Source organism: Podarcis tiliguerta, assembly GCF_965153285.1.
Source record: "Podarcis tiliguerta genome assembly, chromosome: 3".
NCBI classification, from domain to species: Eukaryota; Metazoa; Chordata; class Lepidosauria; order Squamata; family Lacertidae; genus Podarcis; species Podarcis tiliguerta.
Window position 1 is genome coordinate 61,367,067 of NC_139536.1, and position 14,161 is coordinate 61,381,227.

General features: G+C 40.3%; 1 protein-coding gene and 1 long non-coding RNA gene across 41 annotated transcripts in view; one reads left to right on the plus strand and one right to left on the minus strand.

The window, feature by feature from the left end:
- Nucleotides 1–8,287, minus strand: part of EYA4 (EYA transcriptional coactivator and phosphatase 4) — a 107,182-nt gene extending 98,895 nt beyond the window's left edge. For 7 of the 40 annotated variants that reach the window (XM_083434944.1, XM_083434945.1, XM_083434965.1 and 4 more), the window contains exon 1: nucleotides 7,837–8,284. The gene's annotated coding sequence lies outside the window, so the exon portion shown is untranslated. Of the gene's footprint in view, nucleotides 1–6,569; nucleotides 7,101–7,153; nucleotides 7,656–7,836 lie in introns of those variants that run through there. The other 33 variants (XR_014509842.1, XM_083434954.1, XM_083434958.1 and 30 more) reach the window with 16 other exon arrangements.
- The window catches only part of LOC310675066, a 48,760-nt gene continuing 41,612 nt past the window's right edge, over nucleotides 7,014–14,161 (plus strand). Inside the window, exon 1 of the long non-coding RNA XR_014509913.1 lies at nucleotides 7,014–7,155. This is a non-coding gene — a long non-coding RNA (uncharacterized lncRNA). The remainder of the gene's footprint in view (nucleotides 7,156–14,161) is intronic.

Here is a 14,161-nt window from a genome sequence, read left to right on the forward strand (position 1 = left end):
CGCTCATCTCGCTTTACTGGCTGAGGGAGCTGGCATACAGCTTCCGGGTCATGTGGCTAGCATGACTAAGCTGCTTCTGGCGAACCAGAGCAGCGCACGGAAACGCTGTTTACCTTCCTGCCAGAGTGGTACCTATTTATCTACTTGCACATTGACGTGCTTTCAAACTGCTGGGTTGGCAGGAGCAGGGCCCGAGCAACGGGAGCTCACCCCATTGCTGGGATTCAAACCGCCAACCTCGCGTCCCCGTGACATGCTAGAGACCCTTTAACAGAGCTGCATAGGACATGGAAAGTGAAACAGAAATTTGGTTAGAGGTAGTTTATATGGCCCATAATATATAATGATCCTCACTGTGTGTATCTGTGGGCAAAAATAGTTTAGGTTGCTGAAAAATAGAGTCTGTAGACTCATCATAACCTACAAAGCTGGTTTGTAAAATAATTTATCACATTCCTGAGCACCTATAGCATTATTCTTTAAAAAACAAACAAACAACAGTTTATCATAAATCTTCAAAGAAATATGGTGCTGGGCAATGATGTTCAATATAAACATTATTCTTTACGTACAACTAAATCCAATGGCATAATCCAACGCAGAGAGTGGTTTCCACTTGCGCAACAGGACTTTACTTTCCTCTCTCCCAACACCGCAGAGTAGATTTTAAGGGTACACCTTAGGACTGCAGGAAGGGGAGGAAAGTGAAGTCTCATTGTGTGAGAAGAAGTCACATAGATAGCATTGGCTAGAACCCCAAGAGTTTAAAACTTCATAAGAGGGTCAGCAGAAAGGAACCAAAACCAAATTAAGACCTCATATTTTAACTAAAATGACTTTTTGAGGTCCATACTGTACTATCGCAGCCTTGTATAGCTATAGACAATTGTGCCCCACAATTCAGGAACCCCATGAAGCTTCCATGTATTCATTAAGATGCTATGCATGCCAACATCATTATTAGAGAAGATGTGTATGTACAGTCACTCACTATTCACATACAGAGTTTCCTCTCCTATTGTTTTGAGTACAGAATGCTTTAAAGGCAGAGGAACTCTGGTGCACACAGAGCCAATTCACCCACCGCAGATGGCTGGTGTGGAAAAGTAGTTTTCTGGTGCCGTGGCAGCTTGATATGCTAAGTATACTTTATACTAAGTGACATATACACATACTATATTTAAAATATTTACTATTTTTCCAAATTACACACCTCTAATTAACCAATCCAGGTTATATCCAGTTGGCTGCCTACACAAATATCAACGCTTCTGCCTTCCTTCACTAGGACCTGGATGAACAATGTCATTACTTACTGAGGTAGGTGTTTCTGGATTTAATTATGGCAAAGATTCGAAGAACTTCTTTATAGAAACATTCAAAGATTCAGGGACATGCAATGGGATTTTTTTACTTCACTACACCTTCATCAGAAACTACTTTTGAAAGTCTCCTTAATTTTAAAATGTAGTGTGCATGAGGAATGCTCCCATGGGTGAGTAGAACTTTGTGTGCTGTGCTTTGTAACATAACCTATAGATTTATTAATATATTTGCTTTTTTTTGTTTTCACTTAAACATTAAGGGCATAATACTTTACACTACTGGGAACATAAATTTAAACGTAACAATATAGGTTCCAACTGATGCAACACATTATTCAAGTTAATTATGAACAACTATAGGTATCAAAAAGTCTAGTCCACTATTCTAAACTTGACTAAAAATATGAAATATAGATCTTTCATTGTAATGAAATGTCCTATTATAGCTTCATATGGAGTTAATGTAATATGCTAATTACTATCCACTAAAAGAGAGAGAGAGATACAGGTCAGAAACATCTTTAGTATACGTGCAGCAATTCAAAGATTGTTACCTAGTAGGAAAACCAAATCAATTTTCCTACTTTTTCTGATGAGTTGTAAAACAGTAAGAAAAAAAAATATATCAGTTGCAACTAACTTAGCAGAGCACTCACAAAGCAACTGGGTGAGTTTCCAAAAATACCCAACCCTGCTGTAATTATGTTGTCAGATTATGCAAAAAAAAATTATATACAAAGAACACCAATCTAACAACCTGGATTAAAAGTGAGACAAAACATGGCTAATTTGCACAGAAAGAGGTCTAAACTTTTAAAGCAACAAATAAAAATAACCTTCAATACTTTATATTACAGTCCTATATAGAAAGTGTTGCAAATGTATTTTTATAAATATATTTACTTATATCAGGCTATAAATCAAAGTAACTGGCTGAAGTTGGAGATCACAATGGGCCATGGTTTATTGTGACAAGGTGTGGCCCCACTCTTCTCCTCCTCTGGCATGGTCATGAGACATTCAGATGTTTTCACTTCCAATTCATTAACTGCAGTTTGGCATTATGACTAAACCCAATGTGTGGCTAATCTTAACTATGGTTTGTTTGAAACAAGCCAATTTAAAACCATTGGCAATGAAGCTTGCTTGGTTCAACAAACTGTAATTAAGATTAATCACACTTTAGGATTTGGACATAAAGCTAATCTGTGGTTAATCTAAAATGGAAGCGGACACATTGTTTTCTCCACGTGTTTGCAGCAAAGGAAAAGAAAGCAGGGCACAAGAATAAGACTCACTTTTGGTCATTCCTGTCATGATAAATATGGCTATTCTTCTTTCATGACAGATAAAACCATCAATGGAATGATGGCTGTATTTCTTAAACGGCAAAGTAGTTAGTATGTAAAGCACTTCAAACTGTCTTCAGAACAAATTTGGACACAAATGGTTTGCCAAAACACAGTCTCTGCTAAACAAGGCTTGTATCCAACTAGCTCATTCTTAGTCGATTTTGGTGAGTCTACCCCAGTTATGATTGAAAGTGAATCCTAAGCGTGCCTACTAAGAAATGTCCTCCTGAACTCAATAGGGTTTACTCCTAAGCAAGTGACGATAGGATTGGGATACAATTCCCAAATTTTAACTTGAACACCTTCTATTGGATTGTGTTCATACACTGTAATCTTTACTCACTACAAAATATTAATACCTTTTTGATCTCTTAAAAAATTAATTTGTTAAAATATAAAGTTCATATTTAATAACAATTTTTATTTTATAAGACATTAAGAACAAAATTCTCTACTCAGAAATAAGTCCCCTTGATTTAAATGAGAATCTCAGGCATAGAATTGTATACAACTGGTATAGAATTGCAGCCTAATAGTTCCATGCAGAATACTGGTATGAAATCTGAAGAACAATTAAAAAGGACAGAAATCAAGCATCAATCTAAACTATTATGTCAAAACTTGCATATTCAATTAGCACTTTTGATTGACAGGGAAAGGTTAGAGTTGAGCTATCATTTATACAATACTCTTTTTTAAAAAGACAAAAATGATGTGTTCTTAGTAAAACTGCTTTGTTTACATTCAAATCATTGATTGAACTGTAAAATAGTCACAAAGTATCAATCTATTTGTACTATAAATTTTTAACAAAGCACTATTAAAAATTTGCTTTCCAATTGTAACTAACATTTATTTTATTTTTTTAAATACTTACCGTATTTTTCCATCTATAAGATGCCCCCCATGTATAAGACGCCCCCTATTTTTGGAGACTCAGATTTAAGAAAATGGGGAAAATGGCCCAAAGTATAAGACGCCCTCTAATTTTTGACATTATTTTTAAGGGGGGAAACCTAGTCTTATACATGGAAAATTGCATCTTTCTATTAATTGCATACACAGAATATTGCATCTTTCTATTAATTATGTCCAAGACAGCAATGAGAGCAGGGCTGAAGCTACCAAGCAGATTCAAGCCTATGGCATTGGTGTAAGACACTACACTGGGCTTGATGTTGTTATCAAATCCGATGTATCAAGGATTTATATATTTTTAAAATGCTTGAAACTACATTGTGTTTTAACATAGAGTATTACTCACAAAATTATTTATCTTTAGTTCATTTCTATTAACTGAAGGTTAAATAATTAAACAAAATCAGTATCTAGCTATCTGAAGCTATTTTGTAAAATTCCAAGTTCATCACTAGTTTGAAATGTGAGAAAAGTTAATACTTTGGGGAAACATGTTAAACTTTGATCACACAAAGCAGATAAATGTGCAATCTTCTGTTCTACAACAAGGTTTTAGGGAAAAAGAAGTAGGGGTACAATTGGTGCTCGCTGTTGCAACTGAATGAAGCGTCGATATCCCATGTTTTCAACAACCACAGAGAAATCATTCTAAGATTTCTCAATAGTGAGTCACTTACAAAGGAGGACTAAAAACATATTATATGGAAGTAAATTGTCCCAGTTATTTATAATAATAATATTGTTATTTTTAATGTTAAAATCCTACTTGCTTTTTGTTCAGCAATGGATTTTAGAGAACCACTTCTCCATTTATTTCTTCAAGCAATGATTTGAAATATTTACTACCAGACAGTACCTAATTTTAGGTTTTAAGTGCTTTAACAGCTCTATGAAATATGATCAGCAGCTGCTATATAAAACTATGCCAAATAAACTCACCATATAAAAAAGAAAACCTGCTTTTTAAGAAAGGGTTCATAAGTCTTCATTTTCAAAAGTTAAAATAAAAACCTTTACAAAAAATAATACTCAGATATAAGTGATTGAGCAATCAACCCAACCCCCAAACCAACTTTCCTTTTCAGGAGGCAAAAATCATTACCTGAATATAAGAAGCCCTACAGAAGTCAATATAAGATACATCACTAACATATTACATATTCTGTTGTCCTCTCTCAAGAATATGATAACATTTGAGGACATGACAAATGATAATTTACAGGGTAACGTGGTATCAACCCATCAGAAGCAACAAGACGCCACATTTGATATGTGACCATTTAACTGCAACTACAACAAAATACTGTAGTTATGCATGTTTGCATCTCAAATTTGCATCAATGGCCTAAAAAGATGTTGTGATCCCCAATCCTAAAAAACGTTTATTTGAAAGTAAGTTTCACCGATATCAGGAGAACTGACAAGATTATGTGCTTAGGAATGCAGATTTAAATATGCATCTCTAATGAATTTATGTAATAAATCATTGTGAGCTATACTACTGAGAAACTCAAGAATAGTATGGCAGCATGACCTAGAATTCTGTCCATGAGCTCTCTGTCAATTACTGTCAAAACAGGTTTCTATTGCACAGGAACAAAGGGTTCCAAAAACATTGTGCCAGATGAAATAAGCATACACTGAATATATGCTAGTATACTTCAAAGAAATAGGGGGGAAAGTATTACATTACTAATTGCACCCATAACACATCTGTAAATATGTGGCTTTTATTTTGTGGCAAGACTTAAAGTTCCATTGCAATATAAACAGAATAGAAGTGCTAGAGATTATTTATATATGAGCTTGTTCTTTCAAAGATAGATAATAAAGCACTGAATAAAATTGTGTCAAAATAAGTGAGAAAGTTTGTATTCTCGATGTAATGCAGCGAGAATGAAGTATGGCGCTGATATACAAAACCTATGTGCCTTTACTACAGCTTTATGGAGGGAAAGTAAAGCAGAGCTCGTAAACCCAAGAAAAGTTGGCTTAGAACTCCACAATTTCTTTCTTTAAAAATCTGATCAGAGATAAGGGAATATATAGGACACATCAAGTTTGAATCAACTTATGATGTACTTTCTTACTCTAATTAACCATATTAATGGTTGTATCAAATGTATCAAAAATGTATTTTGATCAAAACACTATCTTTCAAAGTAAATTTAATTCCATATTAAAGATATGTGAACTACTAATTGTAATGGGATATTCTCTGCAAACTTCTATTCATGGCGATTGTGGAATAAAAGCAACATACATTTTGTTTTAAAAACTTTGACCACAGGGTAAAATATCAAACAAATGACAATTAAGTAGGATTTCAATACCAGTAATTTTCTCACAGGTAGACAAAACCCCATTGTCAATCCCTGAATCTTCACTGGAAAAGCAGCACTTCATACGCCAATGGTTTTTCAATGCATGACAATGAAATTGATGCAAAGGTAAGGCGATCATCAGATTAAAAAAAGCTGACAATGGAAGTTTGCATGTAGACACATTTTACCAATTCACATTTCCCCACCAATGATTCAACGGCCTCAAGGTAAGAGAAAAAGAACGTTAAAACAACATACCATGCAACCATAAAGCCAAAAGCTATCCTTCAGCTCTTTTATAGCAGATTTTGGGAGTGTCTAATGACAGGCAGAAAGTCAAACTAATGGCCAAAAGCCCACTGGGACGAACACTGAGAATTCTATTACTTCAAGTATGTACATACACACCAGACCTCTCCACGTGGAAGTGGTTTCAGAGCAAAACATAAGCCCCGTTACAGTGATTATTACACCTAAGTGAAGATCACGATACTCCCTGAGTTCAGGAAAGTTCCTTCGCCCCCACCCACCCCCCACCAGCACCACATAAACAAAGCAGTAGCTGCTTTGTGTACTTTTAAGCCTACATGCACACGCTTGGTTTTTCTGAAAGAGAGCGAAACAAACAAAAAGCCGCTTGAGCTTTGTACCTTTCTACTAGTCTAGAAATCTATCTGTATTTTACGTTTGCGCCAGCCTGAACAGCAACTATATCCTTTAAAACAAAAAACCAACTGCGATGTTGCTTTAAAAAAAAGAACGCAAGACGGAGGCTGGGAAGTCCCAGGCTCTTCAACGGAGCAGAGTAATATATATTCCAGATCCAAGCTTTACAATCCAAGTCCAGGGGAAAGAAAAACAGTTTATGGTCGTTCCCAAAAAGTTGGCATCAATTCCCACCGTTCGCAGAGCGACTTTCTTAATTCTACGACCTCCATGCGTGCAATTTCCATTTGCTGGCAAGTTGCACAACACCAGCCCTCGCATCGAAACTTTCAAGAGACTTTTTTGCGGTCAAGAAAGGGAAGGGGGGGGAGAACCCTACCCTACCCCGCACCCAGACCGTGCCCCTCTCTCTCTCCCCGGAGCTGAAACACCACACCGCCCTGGCTCGGGTCGAGCAGCTCGCCCAGGGGGGACCCGGAGCGAAGGCGAGCCTTTGAAACAGAAACCCGGAAAGCGACGGCAACGAGCAGCGCAGCGAGATCAAAAGAGGCCGCCTGATTTCTCTTACCGGTATGTCACGTTTGTTATAATGGCATAAGAAGCCGAGGAAGGAAACCCGAGACAGAATCGCCCCGGCGAAGTGGGGATTCAGGAGAGAGAACGAGGCAAAAAGTTTTGCGGTTGTTTTTCCCTGGACGCCCCTCGATTTCCTCTCGCCCCCCGTTACGGGGCAAATAACCAGGCGAGGTCACCTGGAGGGAGGCAAGAGATTTGAGGCGGGCGGGGGGCACCAAGTCCCTGCCGAGTCCAACCACCGTCGCCCTCGTCCCCCTCTCGGCAAAATGTCGCGTGTTTCTGCGGTGCACACAAACACACGCCCGCCCGCCCTCTCTGCGCCTGGACCTCGTCCCGTGACGCGAAGGGCAAAATGGGTTTCGGTAGCTCCGCGGACGCGGAACGGACCTCCCCCCCCCCCCCCGCGCGCGCCAGACAAGGCGCCGTCGGGCCTCCTCGTCAGCAGCTGAGCTGGGGGCTCCTGGGCATGTTTGCCTCCGGAGGAGGAGGAGGAGGAGACACTCGCTTGTGGGGGGGGCTGTTTAAGAGGAAAGCGGCGTTAGATAAGGGGCGACGGTGTTGGGGGCGGGCGAGGAGAGGGATGCCCCCCACATAAACCAGGGAAGACCCCCTCTAGGGAAGCAAATGGTAGAAACTGAGGAAGGAGGGGGAGGGAAAGAAAAGAGGCGCACTCACCTTCTTCTCCTGCCACCACTTTTATTCCCGTGCTCGCCGCTCCGCCTTTATTGATTCTCTTCCCTGTTCCAAGTCGAGGCAAAGAAATAAAAAAGGGGGTGAGGGCACCCCTTCCAAAGTTGTGCTTCCTCCCACCACCACCACTGTCTTTCTTCAAGTAGTTAAGGAAGAAGGGGGGGAAAGTACAACTGTGAGGAAAACAAAAGAGAGAAGCTTTCCGTGAGGAGAATTGGAAAAACTAAAACACGCACCCAGGCGCGCGCGTGAGGGGAGTTGGGAGGAGGCGCGGGGGGGGGGGGAGGAAGCGCGCCACGTTGCCCAACTTTCTGGATGCTTTCTTGTTTCTGCCCTTGCGGAGGGAGCCGTGGCAAGTTTTGTGGTGGCGCGCTCGGCCGCGGGATAACGTCGGCGCGTGCGTTTATTTATGTGTGAAGGAGGAAAGGGAGAAGCATGTTTACAGCAGCGGCTGCTCCCTCTAGCTATTGGTTGTTTTCTCGCGCGGGCATTGGCTGGTGGCGCTACGTTGGCGGGAAGAGGCACGTGCACTTCGGGCCGTTGGCCTAGCCCCTCCCCACGCCGCCGACCCTGCTGCGCGCGCAAGTTTCTTGCTGCCCCGCCCCTTCTTCAGTTTCCCGCTGGTTCCGAAAAGAAGGGAAGGTGCGCTCAGCCTCCCTTGGGGATAGAGCCATTTTGCCGGAGAGGAAGGTGCTCCCCCAATAATGGGGAGAAGGTTTCCTAGCCTCCGCTTGCAGTGATTTGAAAGCAAACAAGCATGGCCTTCGTATTCTGCTTGGATCCCTCCCAGCCCACCCACCTCAACTTCAGACTGGGCAGCCCACAGCCCTGAATCCCTGAAGCTGGGGTTAAAATAGATGGTGCATTGAGTGATGGTGAGGGACACTGGCGAATTTCTGTCAGGCAACAAAACGGGAGTGGGCAGACTTCAGGCTTGTGGGATCTACTCTAGATTTTTTTTTACTAAAGCTCCAGTATTTGCCAACTAGAGCCTTGCGCAAAAGGCATACATATAGAATTGAATAATTGTTTCCAGTAGCACCAGATGGGTTTTACAGCCCTTCCACACACAGCAATCTGCGCCTCCCTTCCCCAAAGCTTTCTTCATTTCAGTAGTATTATTTAGGGCAGCAAGGGGTTCATTTTGTTGATGCTATTGTTAAACAACTAGGAGTCAGAAATCTACCTGCCCGTCTAATGCGTGATGACCAGTAGATCCAGAGCTACCTTCCGCTCACGCTTGGCATATAGAGCCTGCTGGATGTTTGGATATGGCAAAGCATAGTGTAGGCAGCTTACTTCACTACATTCCGCAGTGGATGTCTCGGTCTTCTCTCTTGCACTGCTTTTGCATTGCTTCAGCTGGAGATCAGGAGGCAGGACAACACTGGGGGCGTGTGGTTTCTGCCCCACTGCCATTTTAGAATTATCAGTCATAGGAGTTGAATGGGGAAAGTGTGCTTGGATCCTAAGATGGCTAGACTATGATCTATTTATCTGTTCTTCAACTTGGGGTGCCATAACTCCCATCATTTCCAGCCAGCTTATCCAGTGATCGGGGATGATGGGAGTTGTAGTTGAACAACAACTGAGGACCCAGTGTTCAAAGAAATGGATGTAATTTGATGAAGGCAGGTTTAAAAGTGCAACAGATAAATAATACAGACAAATCCAATGAGGAAAAATATAGCAAGGACTATTAGCTATAATAGCTGCAAATGAAACCTCCATGTTGATTACAAACTGGGGACAAATGACAGGAATGGCTATCATCATATCTTGCATATCAGTCTCACAGAGGGAACTAATTAACCTGTGAGGGAAACCACAAAAGTCTGAAAGTTTCCCCTCCCTTAGGCATCTGGTTTTGTGTGGGATTCTACTTGTACAGGTGCACTTCTGTACCAGGGTGCACACTACCAAGATAAGGCAGCTCACCTCAGGTGGTGGATTTTAGGGTACTATTGAATACTTTCAAATTATTATTTACCATGTATGTTTAATCATAAACTCAACCTCTTCAGTGGTGCTTAATCCCAGATAAGTATACATAGCATTGCAGCCGAAATTTCCTATTACAGTTTTGCAACTTGGGAGGAACTATTTGAATTTTCTACCTTAGGGACCAATATATCTTGGACTTCAAACTTTGTCTTTGCTTTACACAACTATTTACAAAGGAAAAAGTTAATGGATGGTTGTTTCTCTGTTGGGTTGTTGTTGTTGTTTTTTGTTGTTTTTGTGTGTGTGTGTAGTATTACTTTGAAGAGATGTTGGTTTTAAGTGTGTTACCAGAATATACACATCATGCTTGTTTTTCTGTGCTTGGTGTGAAACACCGCTCATTCCCAAGACTATAAACTTCGGTCTGTTGTAACTTTCCTTGCCTTACACATACAACCAAATACCATCTGTATCACTGATCTGAGTGTTTGCTCACACATCAATCACAGTTAATACTACACTATTAAACCCATCACTGGTGTGCCCAAGGCCAGCATTACTCCCCTGGCAATCAAAGTTGTTACTTTTTTGCCCAGTAATATTTTTAGAGTGCCAGTGAAGCAGAATGTGATCACAGTTGTGCAAACAAGATTCCTTAAACCGTCGCAAGAAGATGCTGCAGAACAACGCTTGGCTCACTCTATTTTTCATTATTTGTGTCCCAGGACCCTCTGAGTCTGTGACACTGATTATAAAATGTAGCCATTTCTAATGGCTCTAAGTATTCTAGCCTTTTTGTTAATAGAACAGTTTTAGCTTAGTGTCATCTAACTGCTTATTCATATTAGTTCTAATGAAGAACCAAAAACACAAAAGGTAATATATTGATCCAAATGGGAAACAGAGGATAAGTGGTGGTGGTTCTTGTTGTTTCTCCTTTTCTTTTTGTTGCCTTTCAGATCAGGCTTTTCAGAGTTTTATAGTGCTACAAACCTCCAATGCCTGTTTAATCAGAGATAATAACAGACCCAGAATGTGGCTGCTAAGGTTTTGGCAAAGCCAGAAAGTAAGGTGTTCCATTTATTTTGATCCTTCACTAACTTCCCTGATCTTCACTAACTTCCCTGGTTGCCAATTAGTTTCTGGGCTCAGTTCAAGGTGCTGGTTTTGACTTTCAGAGCCCTAAGCAGCCTGGGACTAGGATATAGCCTTTTCCTCTACAAACCTGACAGAGGAGTCCATTTCATCCCAAAGACCCTCCTCCATGTTCGCTTGCCAGCAAGTTGGCATGGGGAGGTTTGCTTTCTCAGTTATGGCTGAGATTTGGAACACCAACTCCAGAGAGGTACACCTGGCCTTCATCACTGCCTGCCTTTTTGTGGACAGTGAATACCAAATTATTCCAGCATGGTTCTAATGTGAGGTCAATTTAATAGAAGAATGGAGAAAAAGCGGGTGGAGAAAGCAAAAGAACCACCAAATTCAGAGCCCTGCCAGTCTTGCATGAGTCAGAGCAGCTGGACAGAAAACAAGTATGCCAGTTTCAGTGTTGGTCAGCAAACCCAAAGCTAGCAGCAGAGGAGCGACAACGATGGAGGATCCTGGGGCTGAAAATAGTGGCTTCTGCAAGGTTGACTACCAATGTAGAATAAATTATAGTACCCTATGATCATGGGATTGCACCCTAAATATTGCTATTTAAATTATTCAGTGTTTGATTTATTAGTAGCTATGTTTATATTAAAATTGTGAGCTGACTTGCATATAGGTTCTGTAGAAAATCAGAATTGGGGGGGGTTGTGATAAAATATATAAATAATAAAATGAGTACAGGCAATGTTAGGTGCTTTATAACACCTTCAACTCACTCCTTTAAAAAAATTGTCTGTCTCCAGCTTCAGCAAACTTTTAGAAGCCTTACAGGAAAAGGGCTTCAGATGATATAACACTAGCAAAAAGGACAATTTGCACAGATGCTATACAAAATTGATATGCACACACATATTGCAAGGAGACTGTGTGTGTTCAAGTGTAACATATGGACAGAGAAACCACATGGTGGGACCATTTACATATCCTGCCGCTGCCTGAGTATTTATGCCTGTGTGATTCTTGCATGGAAGTGTTACTGGAGCCAGAGGATAGCTGCTATCATGCTGTTGTGGTAATGTATGAATTAGCTCCAAGTCTGCTTCTCAGTTGAATCAAAGGATAGAATGGCAACATGCCTGACCCCATTCCATACAGATACAAGAAGCTTTGTACTTCCCACCTACCCACCTTGCATTATTTACCTAAGAACTTGAAATCCATTGTGAAAGCGTTTCTTTGTGACACAAAGTTTTTGCTTCCCTTGGGTTCCTGTCTCCATGATCCTAAATACACTGTGTGGCCCAGGGCAATACCAATCCATTCCTTTTCTTTTGACAAGATTCTTTGTAGGTCAAGAACAAGAGCATCTGCTGCGAGGCACACAATTACTTTATTTTGCCTTATTTTATACTTTAGCAGGCTTTCTTTCGTCTGAAAGCAAGTTCATCAATCTGTAGTAGATGATATACAGGGGATCTTGCCAGTGCTTCAGAGCCTCAGATTCTTACAAAGTAAAAATGAATGGGGTTATTTTTACCATGGTTCTCAGATTTCAAGTTTTAAAAAGAGAGAGAGAAAGATATCTACCCTCTTCAATAACTCAACATGTATAAGAGTTCAGCTGTGGATTCAGTGATAAGTTACCACAGACAAACGATTGTAAACTTGAAGTTCCAACTATGCCTGCAGATTTATTAAATAACACATATTATATTTTTTGATTAGAAGTTATTTAATTCACAGTTAAATATATCTTTAAATTTTAATGCCTAAGCAAGGATGAAAAATATGATATTCTTAATCATGAATCTTCACAATTTTAAATATTTACATAAATAGCAAGCTTTTTCCGAAGCAATGTAAGTTTTTGAAGAAATTGTTTAATTTAAGCAGGGTTTTGTGTGTGTGTTAGATTTACTGTAATACCAATTTCCATAGCGAGCTAATATCCCAATGTCGTCCCCAAATTCCACTCTCCTCTGGCTTCTGGCACCTAAGGAAATAGGCTGGGGATGAAGCAAATGGAAAGTGCCACAAGTTCAAGGTTTGAAACACTATAGTGCCGTTTAAAGAGGAAGAGCCAAATGTCAGTGGTAGAGCACCTGTTTTGCATGCAGAAAATCCTAGGTTCAATGTTTGGCATCACCCAGTGGGGCTGGAAAAGACTTGTCTGAAGAGAACCACTGTCAATCAGTGCAAACCATACCGGGCTAGATAGACCAGTGGTAACAAACAGCCCTCCTGTGTTGCAAGATGAAGCCAGCCACTTAGGACAACAGAATTTAAGGGATACATGAAGGATGAAATTGATATCTGAATGTTGCAGCGGTATTTTTTTGTAAATGGTGGCCCTAGTATAATAGTTCAAGGTGCAAATGCATGCCAAATTGCATTGTAATTGTTTCTTATGGATAGAAACATTTATTGATACTGTTAATCAATCCGTACTTCTGATTTTACTGTTACCACAAATGTCGTTTGTGGCATTTTGCCAAAAGCAATCAGCACCTTAATCCCGGTTATAAAGAGTTGATTTTTATCAGGAAAGTAGTCAGATATGTTCCCTGTGAAATGGTATTCTCCGCTAATTATGTTTTGTAAACAATATGTTTAGCTTCTAGCTCGGGGATTGACCTTAATCCTATTGCTAAATCTATACACTGCATGCACAGGTCTCATTAAAATAGATGAATTTAATGTGTACATAATTGCATATTTGTCAATTTCGTCTATTTTCAAACAGTTCAGTCTGCTGCTTCCTTCCACATGAGAAATCTGATGTGAATCTACAGCTCCCACATATACAATCATTTCCCCATGAGCTTCAATGTTAGTACTGCAACAAAAAAATGAGGGAAGTGCCCCCATTTTTTTTAGTGCCTTCTAAAGATTTGCTTATTCTGAATGAGTACATGAGATGCAGGCATAATATTCTTTTCCCAAGATGTTCAGGGCTCTCCATCACTCTTTCCACTTTCTTGGCATCCCTGCCTCCTCAGCTCCTCTGCTTCACAAGCTACCTGTTACCCTGGAAGCATTTCAGAGCCCTATTACCTCCTATGCCTAGGTCCCTGTGAAGGAAACTACTGTTCTGTATTACCTAGAAATAAAAATGTGCATATAGATTCATTTGGGTACTTAGGGGTTAACTTATTAAGCCTGACCTTCTCCAAAAATCAAATTGGTAGGTGGGGAAATCATTGAAGATGTTCAGGTTGAAGGGTCACAGGTGGCCTGTGTGGAGTTGGGAACTGGGCAATCAGGTACCCAGATT